The 21,063-nt window shown below is 48.0% G+C and overlaps 1 protein-coding gene across 1 annotated transcript in view; it reads left to right on the forward strand.

The window, feature by feature from the left end:
* The first annotated feature begins 8,724 nt into the window (after nucleotides 1-8,724).
* The window catches only part of LOC116496955 (dual specificity testis-specific protein kinase 2-like), a 90,197-nt gene continuing 77,858 nt past the window's right edge, over nucleotides 8,725-21,063 (forward strand). The window contains exon 1 of the mRNA XM_032200392.1: nucleotides 8,725-8,768. The gene's annotated coding sequence lies outside the window, so the exon portion shown is untranslated. The remainder of the gene's footprint in view (nucleotides 8,769-21,063) is intronic.

Genomic DNA, 21,063 nt, shown 5'->3' on the forward strand with positions numbered 1-21,063 from the left:
TAGTATAGTCTACTGTTCTAATAGAATAATGGGTTCAGAAATGAAAATACTTGCTTGTGGATGTATAAAGAGCCAAAGGATTTCCAAGATCTGAAAAGAGAAAGAAATAATCTATTTTTGTCTCTCTCCTGTCAATAATACTGAACTCAGTCAAAAATAATAAAATGAAAAGGAAAGTCTCTCTGTAGTGTTACTTTCAGATTACCAGGTCCAGCTGGAGAATCCCCTTCAGGTATCCCTTGGTGAGGTCGTTGGCCTCAGAAGACAAACAGTGGGATAAAACTGCAGGGGAGATGTGAAAAGACCTCTTGACCCAAGCACCACAGTTCTGTATTCTTAGAAGCCTCTATTTTTATTTTGTCTATTCATTTAAAATTATGTAAATCCTTCCTCTGTCTGCTGCAGATTAATTATTTCTAAGTTCCTGTTCTGTGAAAGTGGAGAGATTAGATATTTTTCCTGTCCGAGCTGAGCAGCATGTCTTTCGCCAATAATCTGTGGTACTGCATTGTCTTTCTGTGGATTGATTTCTGTTGTCAGCTAAAGAATGGATGGTGTAAAGGTCCTTTGGTCCTAGCTGTCAGTACTGAAGTGAGGTGTTCAAACCTGTACTGAAGTAGGATGTTCAAACCAGTTGAAAATAGGAAGAGGGTCTGAGCATATAGTCAGATATAAACAGTTCTGCACATAGTAATTGCACAATTTCAGATTTCCTCTTTGGAGGAAGTAGGATGTCTGTCTTCCTTTATTAAAAAATAATAATCCAAGAATGCTTTTATGATCAAATACTTTCAGATGCTCAGCATGCCTGCATTGCAGCTTAGCCCAGGGGCTTTGTGGGGAAACAGCAGAGCTGTTGGGTGCACTGCGCATGCCCTAGTGAGGCATGACTAAGATGGAGAGCTGACAATGTCTCACCAACATGGCCAAATGTTAGTGTAGCCTCCTTGAACTGTCAAACTGCAGTGGTTCTTGTTAGCTCTGCCTGACTTGCCTTCCCCATGTTCCTCTGACTGCTCAGCCTGAGGAAGAGAAGACTCAGAGGGAATCTTATTTATGTGTACAAATACCTGAAGGGAGGTATGGTGGTTTAGTTCCACCAGGCAGCTCAGCACCACACAGCCACTTGCTCGCTCTCCCCACGTGGGATAGGGGAGAGAATCAGCAAGGTAAAAGTGTGAGAACTTATGGGTTGAGATAAAGACAGTTTACTAGGTAAAGCAAAAGTCACATGTGCAAGCAAAGCAAAACAAGGAATTCATATGCTGCTTTCCATTGGCAGGCAGGTGTTCAGCCAATTCCTATAAAGAAGGGCTCATCAAGGTTTCTTGGGAAGGCAAATGCCATTGCCTTGAATACACCCTCTCCCCATCCTCTTTTACCCCAGCTTTCATTGCTGATCATGAAACCATATGGTATGGAATATTGCTTTGGCCAGCTTGGGCCAACTGTGCTGGCTGTGTCCCCCCCCAAACCTTGTGCATTCCTAGCCTCCTCACTGGCAGGGCAGCACAAGAAATAGAAGAGTCTTTGACTGTGAAAGCACCGCTCAGCAACAACTGAATACATTGTGTTATCAGCACTGTTTTCATTGAAAATACAAAACACAGCATCATACAAGCCTCTATGAAGAAAATTAACTCTATCCCAACCAAAGCCAGGACAGCAGGGTGCCAAGAGGCAGGCTCTTTTCAGTGGTGCCCAGTGCCAAGAGGCAGCGGGCACCAGTGGGAACATAAAAGGTTCCATCTGATTAAGGAGGTATTGGGGAGGCATTGAGGAGGCAAGGACAATCCCCAGACATGGACTGTATATCTCGAAACAAGACACTGGAACTCATGATAAGGAAGCGGCAGACGGACAGAGAAACAAACGTAAGGACTATAAATCTCAAAACTGGACATTGCAATTCATTATAAAGATACAACAAACGGGAGAATTAGCAACAACCAGCTCTTGCAATTAAGAAACATGCCAATTCAGCAGATTCCTGACCAAAGGTGAAAAGTCCACTGTGAGGAAGACTCGGGGTCTTCCTCCCAAAGACCCCTGCCCACGTCCCAAAGACCCCTGCCCACAATTCTTGGGAGGCTCTGCGCAGGCGCAAGGTGCCAAAAGGCTAATTAGCATGAGAAGCGAGGGAAGGCGGGGATAGGTAATGAATATGTATAGGCGCTTGTAGAATATTGATAGATTGATTGTATAAATTCAAGACTGCTTTCTGCTTTGGGTATGCACGATAGGTGGAGAGATCCCCCGTGCATCCAGCGCTGCAATAAAGAATATACCACTTAAAGGAATTTCGGCTTCGATCTTTGAATCAATTTGGCGACCTAGATGGGACAACCTCTCTGCCGGACCGCAGGACCCGCTGGGAAGATCAGGGGACACTTATGTGTGGGTAACAGAACACTGTCACAGGTTGCACAGAGACATTGTGGAGCTTCTTCCATCCTTGGATATATTCAAAACCCATCTAGACATGGTCTTGGGCAAACAGCCCTGTGTGAGCAGGAGGTTGGATCACATGGACCTGAGGTGCTTCAACCAGTCTGCAATTTTGTGTCTGCTTGCTGCTGACAGCAGGGAACACTAGCTTGGATTAGTCTTGCTGAGATTGAGGATATAGTGTATTTGAATACTGCATCCTTTCCCCTGCTTTCAGCCAGCATCCTGGAGCATCCTGTGGAACAAAAAGTGCAGTCTTTATTTTGGAAAAGGTCCCTATACTTCAGCTTGTGGCACAAGTGGAAAAAATACTGGAGGAGGTGGTCAAGGATTCAAAAAGGGGGACACAATATTCTTACAGCAGAGGTGGGAAGCGGGTCCCATAGTTGCAGCAAGGCTGAGGTTACCTGACCTTGTGTTTGTTCAGGTTTGATCTGGAGAAGGGGCATCCTGTTCATATTCTGATGCTTGCTGGGTTCAATCCCATGCACAGGTTTGTGCATCTGGGTAATAAGCAGGACCAGAGAGCTGAGCCAGCTGAAAAATATTTTCTCATTCCTCCCATTGAATTAATCTTCTGAGGGATCAGTTTTCAGGTCTGGTTCAAAACACAGTCTACATAGAGGTTTGTGCCAGCACAAGGCAGAGGGAAGGAACAGTGGAAGTGTGGAGGGTGTATGGCTGTGCTTTCTGGTGGGGTCTGGATTGAAGAAGTGATGTAGCCTTGGAAAATACTGTGAGGCAGATCTGTTAGCATGCAGGGTGTGTGTCCACTCAGGGTGAGTGATGGCGGCAGTCATGCAGCGGATGATGTGATGCAGAAGACTGAGGTGTCTGGCTGAGAGATGCTGCTGCAGAGGTTGCTGCTCTGGCAGATCCTGCTTGCCCCAGCTAGGAGCTGGACAGGGACCTGCATGTCAGATGCAGACTGTGAATCCTAATGCTCTGGAAGAGAGCATGCTCTTTGCTAATATACCTTTCCTGATTCTGCAGGCCCTTTTATTTCAGCTGACCTAATCATTTATTTTTTTTTTGGCCTGGTGGTTGGCAGAGAAGTTTGATCTTGTTTCTTGCTGCTTGTGTCCCTGTGGAGCTCTGAGTGTACACTTCCAAGGCTATGCTAGCTGCTGCTTTGTTGAGCACTGCAGGACTGGAAATGCAAGGAAACCAGGTCCTTAGGAAGCACAGCAAATAGAGCTGTGTGATATGCTGGTGAGTGTAGGGTACAGAAGGCAATACATGTTCCATGTTGGCAAGAAGGCAACATGTTCCATATTGGCAAGAGGAGCTGCAGCAGATGTTTTGGCAGATGTGAACAGTCACTGTGTTGACTATATACTTCCTGTAAGAGTGTATACATGAACTGTGCGAACATCAGTTCATGTACAGGCTTGCCAGCGCAGAAAGTGTGGATTGGGCAAAGTGATGTTACTGCACTGATCTCCTTATAAGATGCTTTGGAGGTCAGGTTTAGAAGCACGGTGACCTTGACAAGGCTGACAGCTGAGGAGCAATGTGGCTGAACTGCCACAGTGGTGTGTACTGCTGCAGGAGAGCTGAGGGACTGGATCCCACGGAGCCAAGTCCAGGCGCACAAGGCTGTGTCTGTCAGTCACTGCTGCATTTACCAGTACTACGCTTGTGCAGGTCATGACTCTGGACACCACTGCCTTGGGAGAGACTGTAACAGGTGCTTTGGGGTCAATCAAATCTGCTAGTGGCACTTGGTGACTAGGCTGCTGCTAGGACCCGCAGCTCCACACTGTGGGCAGGAGTGAGCACAAGCTGGAAGAAGAGCTTGGCTGCTGTGCAGCCTGGTGAAAGTGCTGGTGATGCGCTTTGTCCACCAAAAATTGTACTTTCATTGTTGTCTTTTATTAACCTGAGCAGTCTGCTGCTCTGGCAGGTGTCCATTGCTCCAAATTCACCCTGCAATAAGTGCCCTAAAGCCCCATCTGGAGTGAGGCTCCACTTGGCTGTTGTGTTTCACAGGAGAGTGCAGTCTTTTTGGGGCTAAGGGTGATTTGCATAAGCCAAAAAATGTGGACTTGCCTGTGAGCAGCAGTGAGTGGGGTGATAGTGCCATCTAAACGAGATTCTGTCTGAACACTGGGAAGCGCTTCTTTACTGTTCAGGTGATGGAGCACTGGATCCAGTTGCCCAGACAGCTTGTGGAGTCTCCCTCATTGGAGATCTTTAAAAGCCACCTGGATGTGATCATGGGCAAACTGCTCTGGGTGGCTCAGATTGAGTATGAATTGGATTGGATGGATCTGGAAGTCCCTTCCAGCCTCAGCCATGCTGTGACTCTGTGGTGACTGAGATTTTATTTCTGCCATGATTGGCTCACAGCACAGAGCAATCAGTGAGCATTGCACTTTGCAGGCAGAAGAGGAGAGGCTGGGGTCTCCCTGTACATGCCACTACCCGCTGGAGCCCTCTCCCACCTCTGTGCAGTGTGCAGCAGATCATGCAGCCTGGGGATGTGCCAAGGGAAAACATGCCTATCTCTGCTCAGGCTAACAGGCAGTGATTTTGTCAGCCCTTCAGGATGTTCAAGGACAAGGTCCTGGAGGCAGCTGCTCACATAGGTATGTGTAGCCCAATGCAGCTGTGCAGTGTGCTTGTGGGAGGTTTATGCCTTGTTGTGGGACATGGGCTCAATGGGAACCTCAGGCTTGCATAAAGCACCAGTGTAAGCCATAGTGCCCTGCAGGGTGACACATGGCCATGGTTTTCCTCCTCTGAGGTATGAGAAGAGCCTCTGCACACAATTTCTCAAGCTATAAACTTCCCCCTTATGGCAGAATCCAGAGTTCCATGGTGTTCTACTCAGCTGTCAATGATCTGGTTGTTCCATGTTGGCAAGAGGAGCTGCAGCAGATGTTTTAGCAGATGTGAACAGTCACTGTGCTGACTAGGTACTTCCTGTAAGGGCTTCTTCCAGTTGGGTACTCTGCAGTGCTGTTTTTAGTGTCTGAGAAGGGGCAGGCTCCTACCAGAGCCTTTCCTACTGCTAGATTTCAAGGCAGTTACTCTGGGATGCGGATTCTGTAATGTCTGTGATGGGGTGAATTCATGCTGCAGCACCTCCTACACTGGGAGCACAAGAATGGTCTCACTTCCCCATGTGCTGCTTGTTTTCACCAAACCAAGCACTTCTGAGGTCTTGAGCCTTCTGTTAAATGTGGCTGAAATGGCAAATGAGCCCCCAGATTGTCTGGGATGGGACAAACAGGCAGATGCAGTATGATTTCACAAGTCTTATTTCTAGAAGAAGCCCCCCAAGGAGCATAAAGGGAACAAATATCTTACATGGCACTAACCTGCAGAGTGATGTGGGGCTGTGCTCTGGAGAGTTTGGGTCCAAAAAAGGCATGTGCTTAGACATCTCAAGTCCTTCTTTCCCTCTGTTACCCTGCTGCAGGCCCAGCTGGAGTTCCCAGGGCTTCCTTACTCAGGGGCAAAGTGGCCCTCCATTCTCTGGCACACCAGGGCACCTCTGTCTGTCCTCGGCAGAGGGTTTTTCTATATGTTGGAACTTTTCCATTAGTGCTTTTTTGTACCTGCCAGAGGCTCCTTTTTAGGCTGATGCTTTGGGACCAAATCCTGGCTGTGGCTGTCACACCTGTGGTTCTGTCAAATGATCTTTCAACATCCACTTGCAAAGATCTCCAGTGTGGAGGACAGGCAGCTGTCACCTGAAGTGTTCCCAATGAGGTAGTATGACTGCTAGCTGGCATGGAAATCCCCAGAACCACTTGGTGACCATCAACTAAGGGACCAGACTGGGCTTCAGATGAGAGTCTTCTCAACACCTCCAGTGACACCTTTCGACCTTTCCTTAGTTACTTCAGTGACAGCAAGCACACAGAAAAGAACATCCTTGACAACCGTCCAGGTGTGGCAGTTTTACCCAGCCGGGCAGCTGAGCTCCACCACAACCATTCTCTCACTCCCCCTCCTTAAAGGAAAAGAAGGAGAAAATGCAATGGAAAGGGCTCAAGGGCTGAGATAAGAATAGGGAGATCACTCAACAATTGTCACAGGCAAAACAGACTCAACATAGGGAGATTAATGTAACTTATTACGTATTTCTAACAAGCTAGAGCAGTGAGAAACTAAAACAAAACAAAACAAAATTACAAAACAAACAAACAAACAAAAACCAACACAAAAACACCCTCCCCTCCATCCACCTTCTTATACATCCTCCTCCCTAAGCGGCACAGGGGAATGGGGGCTGTGGTCAGTCCCTAATGCTTCAACTTTGCTGCTCCTTCACAGTGACTCTTCCCTTGCTCCAACATGGGATCCCTCCCATGGGATGCTGTCCTTTCCAAACTGATCTTGTGTGGTCTTCCCACAGTCAGCAGCTCTTCAATAACTGCTCCAATATGGGTCTGTACCATGGGGTCCCTCTGTCAGGAGCAAACTGCTTCAGCACGAGTCCCCCATGGGCAGCAGCTCCCCTCAGACCCCCTGCTCCTGTGTGGGCTCCTCTCCACAGGCTGCAGCTCCAGCCTGGGTCCTGCTTCTGCAGGGGCTCTCCATGGATCACATCCTCCTCCAGGCCACATCCACCTGCTCCACTGTGGGCTCCTGGACAGCCATGCAGCACTCTGGAGAGAAAAGATTTCTGTTGCTTTTCTTGTTGAGGGTCATCATATGGAAGTAGGAGGGGCTTCAAGGCATCATGTCTGGGGCTTGGGGAGATCTGCACAAAACTCTCTTGAAGACAGCAGGTATATGTTCCTCTCCACATGTCAGTGTGCTGTTCCAGCATTGTCATTGTATTGAGGGTGTCCTGTGGTGCTTCAGAGGAAGAAGCTCTGCGATACCCCTAAAATGAAGTACCTGCCATATCTAACCAGTTGTCTTTGCTCCACCTGACTTCATTTGCTTGTGAGGAAACCACCATGGCTGGTTAATCCCTCTGAAGACAGGATTTAAGGACTCTTGCCCATGACAGCCAGCATGACTGCTCCATGTGCTCCCCCTTGCACCACGGATCACTCCCTGGGATAAATGGTGCTTCTGACTCCATGTGCCTCCGGTTGCAACAGTGTGGAGCATCCCCTGGGAGCTGGCAGTGGTAGAGGGGAGGGCAGGGACTTCTTGTGGCCCTCCTTGCTTGTGTCCCTCCCCAGTCCCTGCTGTTGGGTGGGACGGAGGCCAAGACAGGAGCACTGTGGAGGGCTAAGCATGTTTCTGTCCTGAGAGCATCATCCTGCTCTGGAGCATACTGGAGTCAATAGGATGGCGTTTATGTTTCTGGCCATGGCTGCCCAGCCTCTCTTGTCATCAGCTGTGTCTCTCCAGTCACAGCTGTCTCCCTCTTACGTACAACACATATTTTTGGTTGTCTTATCCTCATCAGGTGACCTAAATGACTCCTGGGAGCTCTTATACTGGCGCTTGCTGAAGTCTGCAGGGCATCCTCACCCCATGTCACAGCAGCATTTGTATCAGTGGAGAAACACAGTGGTGTCCATTGCACAAGTGAGGAGGTCACCCTGCTCATGCAGGTGGATAGTTGGAGCCCTTGGTGAGGGGTGCTGCACAGCTACCCTCGACCTTTGTCCTGGCAGTGATGAGACAGGGCTGGCACCAGCTGGACAAGGAGCCTGAGCCACTGGAGATTTTGGAAGATTTGGCCTGTAGTCAGAGACAGAAATAGCAATAGAAATAGACCTCAGTCTGGGGGTGCACAAACTCTTCCAGCTTCATGCAAGTACTGCAAAGCCCTGGTGCAGGAATCTGTCTCCATTAATAAGTTCAGAGTCTAACAATGGTGTTCATATGAGATAGACATGTCCACACGTGGCATGTCTGGAATTTGAGTGGCCTTTGCTCTGAGCAGCTCTCAGCACTGGCCACAAGTGAGCACCTGGTCCCCGGGGTGCTGTCCGGGGCAGGAGCCTACCTTGTAAACCACAGCCCCACCACGGGCTGGGGCGGAAATTCTTGACCAGGAGGGGGCACCCTCACTGTGCTTCGCGAAAGAGGTGGGGTATGGGAGAACCGTAAGCTGGGTATGCGCGCTGCCGATGCTGGACGGTGGCTGTGCTCGGGGCCAACGACGGGCGCGGGCCCGGCTGGAGGGCTGCCGCCCAGGGAAGGGCCGCGGCACCTGCGAAGAGCCTGGCGGGGGCTGCCGGCGGCGTTAGGCCTTCCCTGGGGGGCGCGGCGCAAGGGGGGGCAGTGCACGGCGCGAGGGGCGGGGCCGCGCCGCGCGGGTTCACGCCGGTGCCGCGGGGGCTGAGCCGAGCCGAAGGCCTCTGGGGGGAGGGCGGCCCGGCGGGTCCCAGCAGGAGCAGGTGAGTCCGCGCCGTGCACCCCACCGCTCCCCGAGCCTCGGCCGGCGCCTGCTGCCGGGAAGCTCCTGGTGCCTCAGAGCGGGCCTCTGGGGCACGGGGCAGCTCAGCCTGCGGCAGCCCCGCTCTCCGCAGCTACTGAAGCACCCCCTGACTTTCTCTTTGCTAGCGAGAGTTTAAGGGAGCGGGAACGGTGGGAGCAGAGCACGGCAGCCCCGCCGGTGCATCACCGGGCAGCTGCCTCCAGCAGCCCTTGAAAAAGCTGTGAGGGTACGCTTTTGTCAATTAAGCCCAGATGGGTTCAAGGGAAGGAGGCTGACCTGGTTTTAGTCACAAGATCCTGACTTAATCCTACAGGCCTGAGTGGTGAGGCTGAGTTGGACAGGGGATGGGGGAGAGCCGTGTAGGAGGGTAGTAGTGAGGAGGAGCAGCCTAGGGAGATGAGCAGTTCAGAGGGTCCTCAAGCCTGAGCTGATCCTGAGCTGAGGATGGGGCAAAGCTGGGTGATCTTCCAGCTGCTGCTGCTGCTCCTGGGACCTGCTTGTTGGTCTGCAGAGAACAGTGTCTCTAACGGTGTCTATGGTTTTAATTTAGAGAAGGACTGTGGGCATTTTGGAAGACTGCAGTAAAGAAGTAGATACTGAGAGGGGAAGAAAACAGTTTGTGCTTGTGCATGAATCTTTTGGGCTGCTTCTCCTTTCCACCTCTCCTCATGTCCAAACAAGTAATTTGCTTCTGATGTTGCTTGAACAATTCTGGCTCAAAGTGGTTTGCTGAAGGAGAACTGTTTTCAGCCCGGTCTGTGCTTTGCAGAAAAGGTCCTGCTTCCCCTGCCCTTTCCTTTCCACATGCCCAGGGCCTCATTCTTCCATTTCTCTGACAAGTTCAGCAATTCCAGTGTAGAAACAGTACTGAAGAGAGAGCACACTCTGGGCCTGGAGGATCCTGCCTCAGCTTCAATCCCAAATGCATCTTGTTTTTCTTAAGAAAAGAGTAACTCTATAGGGGAAACTGAACTGGAGGCTATGTAAAACCTGCATGCAAAGTGTAGGTAAAAGTGTGGGATAAACAAATGATAAAAAGGTAGCACTGAGTGTTGTGAATGGATTGCAGTTATCTTGCAAGGTCAGTCACAGCATAGCACAAACCTGCAAGGGGCTAAACAAATGACAGCTGGAGCTGAAGTGAACAAAGCAGATGTACCTGCATGTGGATGATTATAAATCACAAGGTAAGCGTTACAGTGTACTGTCCCCAGACCAAAAAAAAAAAAAAAAAAAAAAAAGGTAAAATCAAGCTGGACCTGAGCAGTGAGGCTGAGAGATGCACTGGGATATCAGTTAATCACAAAATGGACCTTCCAGTATCAAAAAGATCAGGCAATAATGAGAACCCTGACAGGGTCCTGCAGTTCACTCATCCCACATCCCTTCACTGTGTTTGGCTGGAGCTGGGGCTCAGTCACTGAGGGCACCCAAATTGTATTTCCTTGTCCATTTTCCATCATGTCTTACTCTGCTGAGGTGCTCTTGCAGGATCTTTGCTACCTGTGCCAGACATGGAGGTTGTGTATGGTGATGAGGTACAGCTGTGTTTCCAGTGACTCTGCGTCACTGGCTTGCCAGGCAATGTCCTCTTTGTTCCATAAATCCCTCAGCAGGCCCCACTGCTGATGCTTGCTGTTGATATGTTGTTACTATTTTCTCTTTAAGTTAATAACCCCCTGATCTTATGGTGTGATGCAATCTGTACTTTGTGCCATTTCAGAGGGTCCCAAAGCAATGTGTAAGCTCGTTGTGTTCAGCAGCTGGAGGTCCTCTCACAATCAAAGCACCTTTCAACACCAGTTGGCAAAGCTTTCAGGAGCATGCTCAGTCTTGTTAGATTGTACCCCAATGCATCTGTGCCTGGGAATTGACATGGGAGTTACCTGGAGGTCATGGTGTGTAAATAGGGAAGCCCCTGTGAGACAAGGGTAAGAGGCAGAAGCTGTGATTTTTTTTATTTTTTTTTTTATTTTGTCACCTCCCTGCTTTTTTCTGTATGTAGAAACTTGCTGCTTGTGTGTCTTTTGAGCACTGAAGCTGTTTTTCATCTGGAAGGCTGGGAGCCTTATTCAGCTGGAGTTTAACACATCAGGGCTTCTGGGCCTTTAAAGAAAACACTTCTGGGTCATTTCTATCATTTAGGTCTTGCATATTCCATCTTCTCTAAAGGTAGATTTTGTAATGAAAACTTCATGTAAAGCAGTAGATTGTTTTTCTGGAAAGTAAGCCTACGGGGTTTTGGCTTAGAGCAAAGTCTCTGAAGCCACTTTCAACTTTGAGCATTGATAGCAACTGCTTTGGCATCTGTCCCACCTGATATTTACTGAGTGATTAAGGCCAGAGATGTAAACCTGTGGCTACCAAGTCTGAAATGTCACTGCAGCCATTTAACAAGTGGTTGGCCAGTGCTGTTTTCCTCCCCTGTCCTCAGTGACATTAACAGCACAGGCAATTCTGACCTGTCTTGCTTTAATGTGATGAGTGGTTGAGTTTAGAAAAAGTTCTTGTAATGTGAGTCAATTCCTTACAGCTCTAAGTTTGTTGAAGGTGCTAGAATTACAATAGGTGTAAATGGCCCATGATGTCCAGGGAGAGTTATGCTGCATGAGCCATGTCTTCACAAGTCTCCTCCTTGACAGGTCAATTTCTGTTGAGGTTTCTCTTTGCTGAGGTAAGAGCTGCTGCTCTCTCTGCTTGGGGTAAAAGCAGGCACCAGTAGTAGCCACTAGTGAGGTCATCTCAGGGCATAGGCTGGCTAGGGGGCTGGAGAGGCAGCTGCATTCCGGTGCACAAAGCCACAGTGGTCACAAGTCTGATGTTTTGGGAGTCTGTGCCCCACAAACCTAGTATCTCGAGGCTGGTCTAGGGAGGATGGAGTGATGTTAGGGGTGTGTGTGAAGAGACTACAGTGGGCAATACTGATGAGGCACAGTGAGCCATGATACCAAGCTATGCAGCTTCTGCCCAAAGTATACTCTGGTGCTAAAGTTTATGTAGTTTCAAAAGGTTTATTAGGCAGATTCAAAGAAGAAAAAAACATGCATTAAGAGCTATTCAATACAAAACATCATCAGTTATTCAGTAGGTCCCCTGTTGAAAAAAAACACTGGAGTTTGAAAAGGCTTTCTCAGAAGGTAGCAAGCCTCCTGCAATGCTCTGCACTTTCTGCATTCTAGATGCGACTGAGCATCCTCAGGTAAGGATGTAAATTCATCATGTCCATTAGATGCAATTCAGTCTGACCTGGCCCAGGTGTTCCCTTGCAGATTGCTCAGAAATAGAGAAAAGGCATCTGGCTTTGAGGAAGAGCACTTGTGTGAATCTATCTGCAGGAACTGCTCTTCTTTGCTCAATTGAGCCACAGGATGTAAGACCTTGGAAGGCAAAGGAGCAGAGCCTTTTCTGTAAGCCTGGGGGCAAGTGGAGTCCTTCTCACCCCCTTGAGGCTCAAGCTTGACATCCTACCTTAACAGGGCTCATCATGTGGCAAGTTACTTAACTTGCTTTTAAATGTTTTAGTCTTAGTTTTTCCATCTCTTAGCAATAACAAAGTCTTCCTTCTTTATGGTACTGGACTAGTAATGCTTATGAACTGTATGGAGCTGGTATTGCTCTAGGGATTCAGTCTGCTTTGTTACATTGGTAAGAAAATGTCTTAGGTACAAATCTATTTCTCTTTCTGGGTTTCTGTGGTCCTTTGGTAGCTGCTGAGTGATAACTTATTCCTTGGTGACTTTCTGCATTCAGTGTCCCTCGCATTAGTTGGCTGTGAAGTTGTGTGGGGAGCTGTTGGAAACAGCTTGCTTGCCTTTAGAAACTTATGATGTATTGTAGTGCAAATACTGCTTGTTTGTATAGCATTACATGGAGAAATGGATTTAAGTGGAGTAAATGATTGATTTGCCTAGTAGGGGTAGCCTGCCTTTCTGAGTATAGGAGATCTGGTCAGGTTATCAGCCAGCTATGGGAAAGTTAAACCTCCCATAAGTCATTGGGTTTTTAATAAGCCCCTGGTGGATTATGTTATATATGGAGTGGTAATTCATGTTGAGAAAATGGTTGATATTAATAAAGAAGGGGGAGGTTTGGGAATATGGCCATGGGGGTTGGAAAGCCCCGTGGTTGAAATAACATTAGACTCTTAACGATGAGGCCATCAGGAATATAAAAGAGTTTAGAGGGAACAAAGAAGGGTGATTCAGGAGACCCCATGCAGTCTCCGGTTTCTTGTTCCCCAGCTGGTTCTCTTGTTCTCCAGCCCTTAAGGCATGGATGTTTCTGGGTGTTTGCTGTTGTTGTTACATTCAAAGTTGTTTGACCAATGAAAAGTTGTTTTGAAAAGAACTGCAGTGGAGAGAAGGGTATAAGAGGGGAGCCTGCCCTCAAGATAAAAAAAGGCAACACGATGAAGTTACATCAATAAAGAAGCAGGAAAAAGAAGTGAAGAGGAACAGGCTGGCAGAATGGAGACCAGGGCGGGAGCAGGCACATTGAAGATAGGTTTGGCCAGACTCAGCAAACTGCTCAGAGAAGCTCGCACAGAAAGTCTCTGGAAATAGGTGCACTGGAGCTGGAGAGAAGCTCGAGCTGAGAGAAGCGGACCTGTGCACACAACTGCCTCTCGCTGGTAAGCAGTTGCGCATTATGGAGAATCACATGTCCTTAGGAACAAAGACTGTCCTGGTAACCTTACAGCTTATTCTCCTTATTAACAATTGGACAGTTTATGAGCCTGAAATATGGGACCAAACTGAGGTCAAGGTGTGGGACTCTGCAACTAAAAATGGCAAGGTTGCAGTGGGATTGCTCAGCACCTGAGAGCAGTCTCTGAGGCCTTGAAGAGCCATGTGGAGCCACAATCACAAACATGTGGCTTGCCAGATAGTGAGGGAGCTGCGGGCTCCTTTACTGATCCGACTGCTAGGCCATGGGCCCCTCTGCTGCTACAGCCATCGAAGGCCTTTGCTGTTACGCCCCCTGTTGACCTGAACGTGCCTTTTGACCCAGGCCTCATTGGCCTTGAAAAGGAGATGGATATGCTTTTCTTCGATCTGGGAAGAACGGGATACATAAGGCCTGAAGACCGAGTTGCTTGACAACTTAAAGCGAGACATATTGTTCAAAGGGAATGGAAAATGGAGACTTGTTAGTAATCAAGAAAAGGAATCGAAAATGGAGACTGTTAAGTCATGGAACTTAAAGGGTTGTTTGTTACCTTTCCTGATTTTACACATGTATAGGCGTACTCGAGTTTAGTATGTAAAGCAATGCTCTGTATATTTAGAATGTTTGATGTTCGTGTGTGCATGTTGGTGGAGCGTAGACTCCCCATACACCCAGCACTGTTTACTTGCCTTTTGTACCTTTTATAGCTTTTATAGCTTTTATGCCTTTTATAAGTATTTGTTTTATAAATATTACAAAATTCAGATTGATTTGAGACCTCATTTATAACAATTAGGTATGACAAGGAGCAGCAAGAGGAAATCTCAGAGAGGAGGAAAAGGGGAGAGTAGCCCTGTCTGCTCGAAGCAAGCTCAGTTCATACTACTGATGCTGGCAGTGGTGGCCCCCAGTCTTGTGTCCCCATGGCAGCACCGCTGAAACAGGAGCCAGATGTGCTTGTGCAGCCTCAGAGTTTGAGAACTCTGCAGCTGACAGACATGAATCCTTCATTGGCCCTGCATAAGCAGCTGGCTGTCCCCCACCTAGGCTCATTGTCTCAGGGCACATCTGGTGCTGTAAGGGAGCTTTTGGGAAGCCCAACTCGGCTTCCCAGAGTGATTGGGATGGAGCTTCAGAGGTGCAAGGAGGAGCTGGATATGTCCTGTGCCACATCAGCACTCCATGGCAGTGTGTATGTGTGTGTGGGAGGTGTCAGGGTGGGTCCTGGAACAAGTTGGACGGATACGTGGGATGCCTCAGGGGTGTTGATGTGTGCCAAAGAGTCAGGCTGACAATTTCCACCCTGACATAGGAGGATGTGAGCACTCTTATTCCTCTCTCGCAAGACTTGACCTGAAGGTTGCTGACTGGGACCATCTCCCCAGCTCTGCACAGCCAAGCTACAGGGGTCTGGGCGAGGGATGAGCACAGAGCAGGGATGCAGTGCTTGAAAGTGCTGTGGAGATGCTGGACTTCTGGGAAAGCACTCATCTGTGGCACAGAGCTGGATCTGGTTACCTTCATCTCAGACTAGAGGCTTTTAAATTATCTCATACAGCCTTCAGCAGGTAGATTGTAGTTTTAGACCCTGTGTAGAGATAAGAGAGACTCCATGCCCTCTGGAACTCTCTTGCTGGCCTCCTGCATTTAGGACCTTTGTTAGCTTTGTTTAGATTATGAAGTGAACTAATCTATTTGTGTTTCCAATTAAAAAACAAAACAAAAAAAAACAAACACTGCCATTGCCTAAAACCTGGAGTCTCAGTCACATTTCTTTGCTGTAATACAGTCTTGAAGACTGAATGTTGCTGGCCTGTCAGTGTGGCCAGGATAGCATAGATGCGTGGCTGGCTACTCTGCTGATGAGTACCTGTGAAGTTTTGGGTGGCAGAGACTAAGAAGTGGGCTAACTGAAATGAGCCTTCTTTAATGCTGATATATTTAAGAGGATTAATTACCTCCAACTTTGTGTAGTTTGAAAATGGAAGGTTTGTTTCTGTGTTTCAGTTGCATCCTGCAATGAAATCAGGTCTAAAAGTTACATTTTTCCAGCATTGATAAACCTTTAAAGCACCGCACTCTCTTCAAAGCCTGCTGAAATGATTTTTCTCTATTGTTGCAAGAAGACTAAGAAGCAGAAAAACCTTTTTCTTCCCCTTATCTATGAAAGACTGAGACAATTTGCTTCAAATTCTCTGTCTTTCAATATTTTCTTTTAAGCTGTCTGGAGAGATCAGTTGTTTAGCCCTAGTGTTTGGGTGAGCCAGCTGCTCAGAAAAATACCATATGAAATGCTGTAAATGGATTTCAGCTTTATCTGCTGGATATTTACTACAGTCCTGCTTGGGTGGGAGAGTGAAAATTGTGCAAGAGGAAAAAAGTGCCGGGGCTTCTTAGCTTACAAGGGGCAGAATTTTTCCCAGGATGACCCCTCTGATGTAGCAGGGTCCCACAACAGGTGTACCAGCAGGTCTGTGTCCCCTGCTGGACTCAAGTCTGTTGCCAAGATGCCTCCTGCTTGGGGACCCACCACTGTCTCCTTCCTATTGCACTGCCCTGCTCAACATGGGGATGGTTTGGTCTGAGGTGGCACATCTGCAAAGGTTCTGGAGTGAATTCAGCAGTTGTGGTGGTTTTACTCACATGGGCAGCCGAGTTTCTCTGCTCTCTCACTCCCCCTGCCCAAAGGAGAAGAAGGAGAAAATACAATGGATAGGGCTCAGGGGTTGAAATAAGGATGGGGAGATCACTCAACAATTATTGTCACAGGCAAAACAGACTCAGCATAGGAGATTAGAAAAAAATATTACCTATTACTAACAAGCTAGAGCTAAGAAACAAAGGAAAAAAAAAAACAAAAACAAAACACCTTCCCTCCACCCACCCTCTTCCACCTCCTCCCCCTGAGCGATGCTGGGGAATGGGGGCTGTGGTCAGTCTATAGCACTTCATTTCTCCCACTCCTTCATGGTCACTCTCTTCCCCTGCTCCAATGTGGGGTCCTTCCCACAGGATGCTGTCCTTCTGGAACTGATTCTGTGTTGACTTTCCACAGCTCTACAAGAACTGCTCCAATATGGGTCCATACCACAGGGTCCATCCATCAGGAGCAAACTGCTCCAGCATGGGTCTGCCATGGGTGGCAGCTCCCCCCATGTCACCTGTTCCTGCTTGGGCTCCTCTCCATGGTCTACAGGTCCAGCCCAGAGTCTGCTCCAGTGGGGGTTCTCCACAAGCCACAGCCTCCTTCAGGTCAGATCCACCTGCTCCTCCATAGGCTGCACTGTGGAAATCTACTCTGCTGTGGTAATACTATGGGTTGCAGGGGGACAGCCTGCTCCTTTGTGGGCCTCTCCACAGGTCATAGGGGAACTTAGCTCCGGTGCCTGGAGCACCTCAGACACCTGATGATTGGTATCTGCTCATCCAGAGGTTTCAAAGACCTTAAAATCTTAAGACCTTAAATTCAGTTTATCATGGTCAGTGTTTTTCTAGGAATGGCCTCAGAAGAGCAGGGTTTTGTGGTCCATCCAGGCTGTCCCCATCCCACATGGCAGCCAGCATCAGAGTTGGACCCATTGGACCCTTTTTCCATCACCTGCTTCTAGTTTGTAGGAACAGCAGTCAACAGGAAATGGGTCCCCATTAGCTGTCTGCTCCACTCAGCTCATTCCTTATCTCTAAGGTACAAAGGTACTGTTGGAGTATGGTTCGTAGGTTCACTGGGCCCTCTCCAAAATGGTGCCTTGAGTAATTCTGTGACTGAGCCATTTGCTAATGGTTTTCCACATGTAAAATCAAGTTATTCCCCACCTGGTTCCTAGAGTGCAGAAACAGATGGTGAAGAGCTTGTACAACTGCAGCTGTTTATTGAACATATACCTGGCACAAACAGTATTTTATTACTGCTGTAGTGAGTTTCTGGAGCACCCACACCTTGGCACATGGCTGTCTCTAGCATTGGTACAATCTTGCAGACAGCAGGTAGCAAATGCTTGGGGAAAACACGCAAAGTGTGCAGTAGAGGACCTGTGGGGCAGGAAATGATGTCTTCTCCATGACAACAGACAACAGTAATTCTCCTTGATGGGAGGTTTACCTTACATACCAGAATGTTGATCAAGACCAGTAAGGTGCTGTTACTGCTATTTGGCATTTGATGAAAGATGGATACAGAGGCTCATTCAACATGTGGGGAGCCAATGATACTGCATGGAAGTAATAAAGGCTCAAGCCTTTATTCCAGTTTAGAACTCTGGCCATCTGCACCAAGAACAATCCTTGAGCTAAAAATAATCTCTTGGCTTTTAAGAGCCACACTGAGTGGTTAAGATTTGCTTGTGGATACCCCAAAGATAAGGGGTCTAGCTTTCACCAGCTGTAGAGCATGTTTGGGTTTGTAAAGAGCCCTTTGTGTGTTGACAATACAGTCCCCACATCCTTTCCAGGCCCTTCCACGGCCTCCAGCCCTCATCTCTGCCTGTGAAAGGAGGCAAGTTACTGTAATTGCTCTTATCCATGCTTGGAAGCAGATGCAGCCTCTGAAACATTTTAGCAGTAAGGTCACAGTATCTTTTTTCCATGCTAATGCATTTTTCTTGATGAAGAGGGTGGGTTGGGGATGTTCTAGCTAGCTCAAATGCTTGATGGTTCCCACATGCTGAGCTTTCTTTAAACACCCACATGCCCTGCTTTGTTTTTCAATTTGTATAGTGTCAATTAGATATTAGGGGAAAATGTTTTATATATGCTGGTAATATAAGTGCCTTTTAACATCAGTTGGGAATCTTATACCATGAGTCTTCAGAACTAAAATAAAATTCATGGCAAATGCATAAAGAATGTAGCAAAGGGAGCAGAAATAGATGGTATCTGTGTGGGATTAAGCTTGTGATTGTTGAGTTATACTTTTTTTCCCCTCTCTTCTGCACCTTTCTTTTTCAAACAGTACGCCTTGTCAATCATCATCCATTTTGAAAGGTGAGCTAATTTAAAGCCTTTGTTGCTGGCTGTCCTGTAGCATGTCTTTTCCTTTGCTCTTGTCTTATTTTTCTTCCTTCAAAATACCCACAGATTTTCCATCAGGTGGGCAATGGTTTGGTATTTTGTGTGCATGGGAAGTGTAACTGGAGAGACCTCCATACAGGAGCCTTTGCAAGTAGTTTAGTAAAACTAACCAGAAATTTGGTGCAAAAAAGCCAAGTTCTCACTGGGATAATGAGGTGCCTGAATCCTTAACCTTGCTGGAAGCCAAACTGTATCTTAGCTGCCTAAATATCTTTTTGTATTTTAGCCTGATGAGTCTTTATCAGTTTTGTGATAAACATGTCAAGTTGGTTCAGTATGTGTAGACGTGCAGGAGCTGGAGTTCAGTGCTCCTTGGAGGAGAGGATCATCCTGTCTTCTCCTCTGTACGCTTTGTCTTTGCAGGGAGGGAAGCAAGTAGGTTGATGGTGGAACCACTCCCTTTCTGCTTATCTTCAAAAATGTTGTTTGCTAAAGTTTAAAGTTAAGGAGTATAATTATCTTCATTAAAAATGAAGAAATCCTTGAGAAATCCTTCTTTTTAAGGCCGGAATAGCTTAAGAGCTTGTCTCGTTTATAGTATCAGACGTAGCCTTTCATCTGGAAATGTGCTTTTTGGTTAGGTTGCTTTCTGAACAACTTGTATCTTGTTTTGAAGTTGTTAGAGATCAAGACTGTATCCAGATCAGGATTTCTAACACTTAGTTCCTCCATAAGTATCACATGTCTAGAAAAGGGATTTGAATCCTGGGGTTTACATTTTTGCAGCAGGTCTTGGGCCTGGTTGGATGCTTGGGGCAGGATGGAGCTGGCTGTGCATGGTGTCTCAGAGGGCCAGGCTGCTGGGTCCTGAACCCGCTAGAGGTGGGTGGCTCAGGAGCCTAAGTGCTCTGTTGCCGCACTGCAGGCATAAACCCCATGTGACTGTCTGGTCCTCCTGGGCCTTTTCCAGGCTGTAGCCTGCTGTAGTGGTTGGGCCTGAGCAGCACCTTTGGCCCCATGGTTGCCTTTGCAGGGTGTGTGTCTGGGGATGGTTGATGCCTCTCTGCTGGCCATGGCAGCTGCTGCAGCCTCTATGAACTGGTGCCATGTTAGCATTCACAGGCAGTGCTGAGCCTTACAAGGGAGCTGGGCCCTTCACCACAGCATGAAGATCACAGAATTATAGGGTTTGGAAAGGACCTCAAGAGATCATTGGGTCCAGCCCCCCTGCCAAAGCAGGTTCCCTAGGGCAGCCTGCCCAGGTAGGCATCCAGATGGGCCTTGAATATCTCCAGGGAAGGAGACTCCACAACCTCCCTGGGCAGCCTGTTCCAGTGCTCCGTCACCCTCACCGTGAAGTTCTTTTGCATGTTGGTGTGGAACTTCCTGTGATCCATTTTTTTGCCCATTGCCCCTTGTCCTGTCCCCACAGACCACTAAAAAGAGGTTGGCCAAATCCTTCAGTCTCCTACACTTAAGATATTTGTAAACATTAATAAGATCCCCTCTCAGTCTTCTTTTCTCAAGGCTGAGCAGACCTAGGTCTCTCAGCCTTTCCTCATAGGGAAGATGTTCCAGCCCCCCTATTACCTTTGTGGCCCTCTGCTGGACTCTTTCCAGGAGGTTCCTGTATTTTTTCTGTCTTTTTTGTACCGGGGAGCCCAGAACTGGACACAGTACTCCAGGTGAGGCCTGACCAGGGCAGAGTAGAGGGGGAGGATTTTCTCCCTTGACCTGCTGGCCACACTCCCTTTAATGCATGCCAGGATCCCCTTGGCCTTCTTGGCCATGAGGGCACACTGCTGGCTCATGGTCAACCTGTCATCCACCAGGATCCCCAGCTCCTTCTCCTCAGAGCTCCTCTCCAGCAGGTCATCTCCCCAGCCCCTACTGATCCATGCGGTTGTTCCTTCCCAGGTGCAGGACTCTACACTTGCTCTTGGTAAACTTCATTTGGTTTCTTCCTGCCCAGCTCTTCAGGCTGTCCAGGTCTTGCTGAATGGCAGCACAGCCTTCTGGTGTGTCAGCTACTCCTCCCAGCTTTGTATCATCGGCGTACTTGCTGAGAGTGGACATTATTCCCTCATCAAGGTCGTCAATGAAGATGTTGAACAAGACCGGACCCAGCACCAACTCCTGGGGAACACCGCTTCGCACAGGTCTCCAGCTGGACTCTGCGCCACCAATCATCACCCTCTGAGCTCAGCCAGTCAGCCAGTTCTCAACCCACCTTACTGTCCACTCCTCTATCCCACACTTCTGCAGCTTTGCTAGCAGGATGTCATGGGAGACAGTATCAAAAGCCTTGCTAAAGTCAAGGTAGATGACGTCCACTGCTCTCCCCCCACCTACTCAGCTGGTGATGCCATCATAGAAGGCAACAAGGTTGGTCGAGGATGATTTCCCCTTGGTGAATCCATGCTGACTACTCCTCATAACCTTCCTTCTCTTACAGTTGCTTGGAGATGGCATCCAGAACAAGCTGTTCCAACACCTTTCCAGGGACAGAGGTGAGACTGACTGGCCTAAATCACTTCTATAAACCCACTCAGGGTTTACAGGTTAATTAGCTATGAGAT

Source organism: Aythya fuligula, chromosome 19 (genome assembly GCF_009819795.1).
Source record: "Aythya fuligula isolate bAytFul2 chromosome 19, bAytFul2.pri, whole genome shotgun sequence".
NCBI classification, from domain to species: domain Eukaryota; kingdom Metazoa; phylum Chordata; class Aves; order Anseriformes; family Anatidae; genus Aythya; species Aythya fuligula.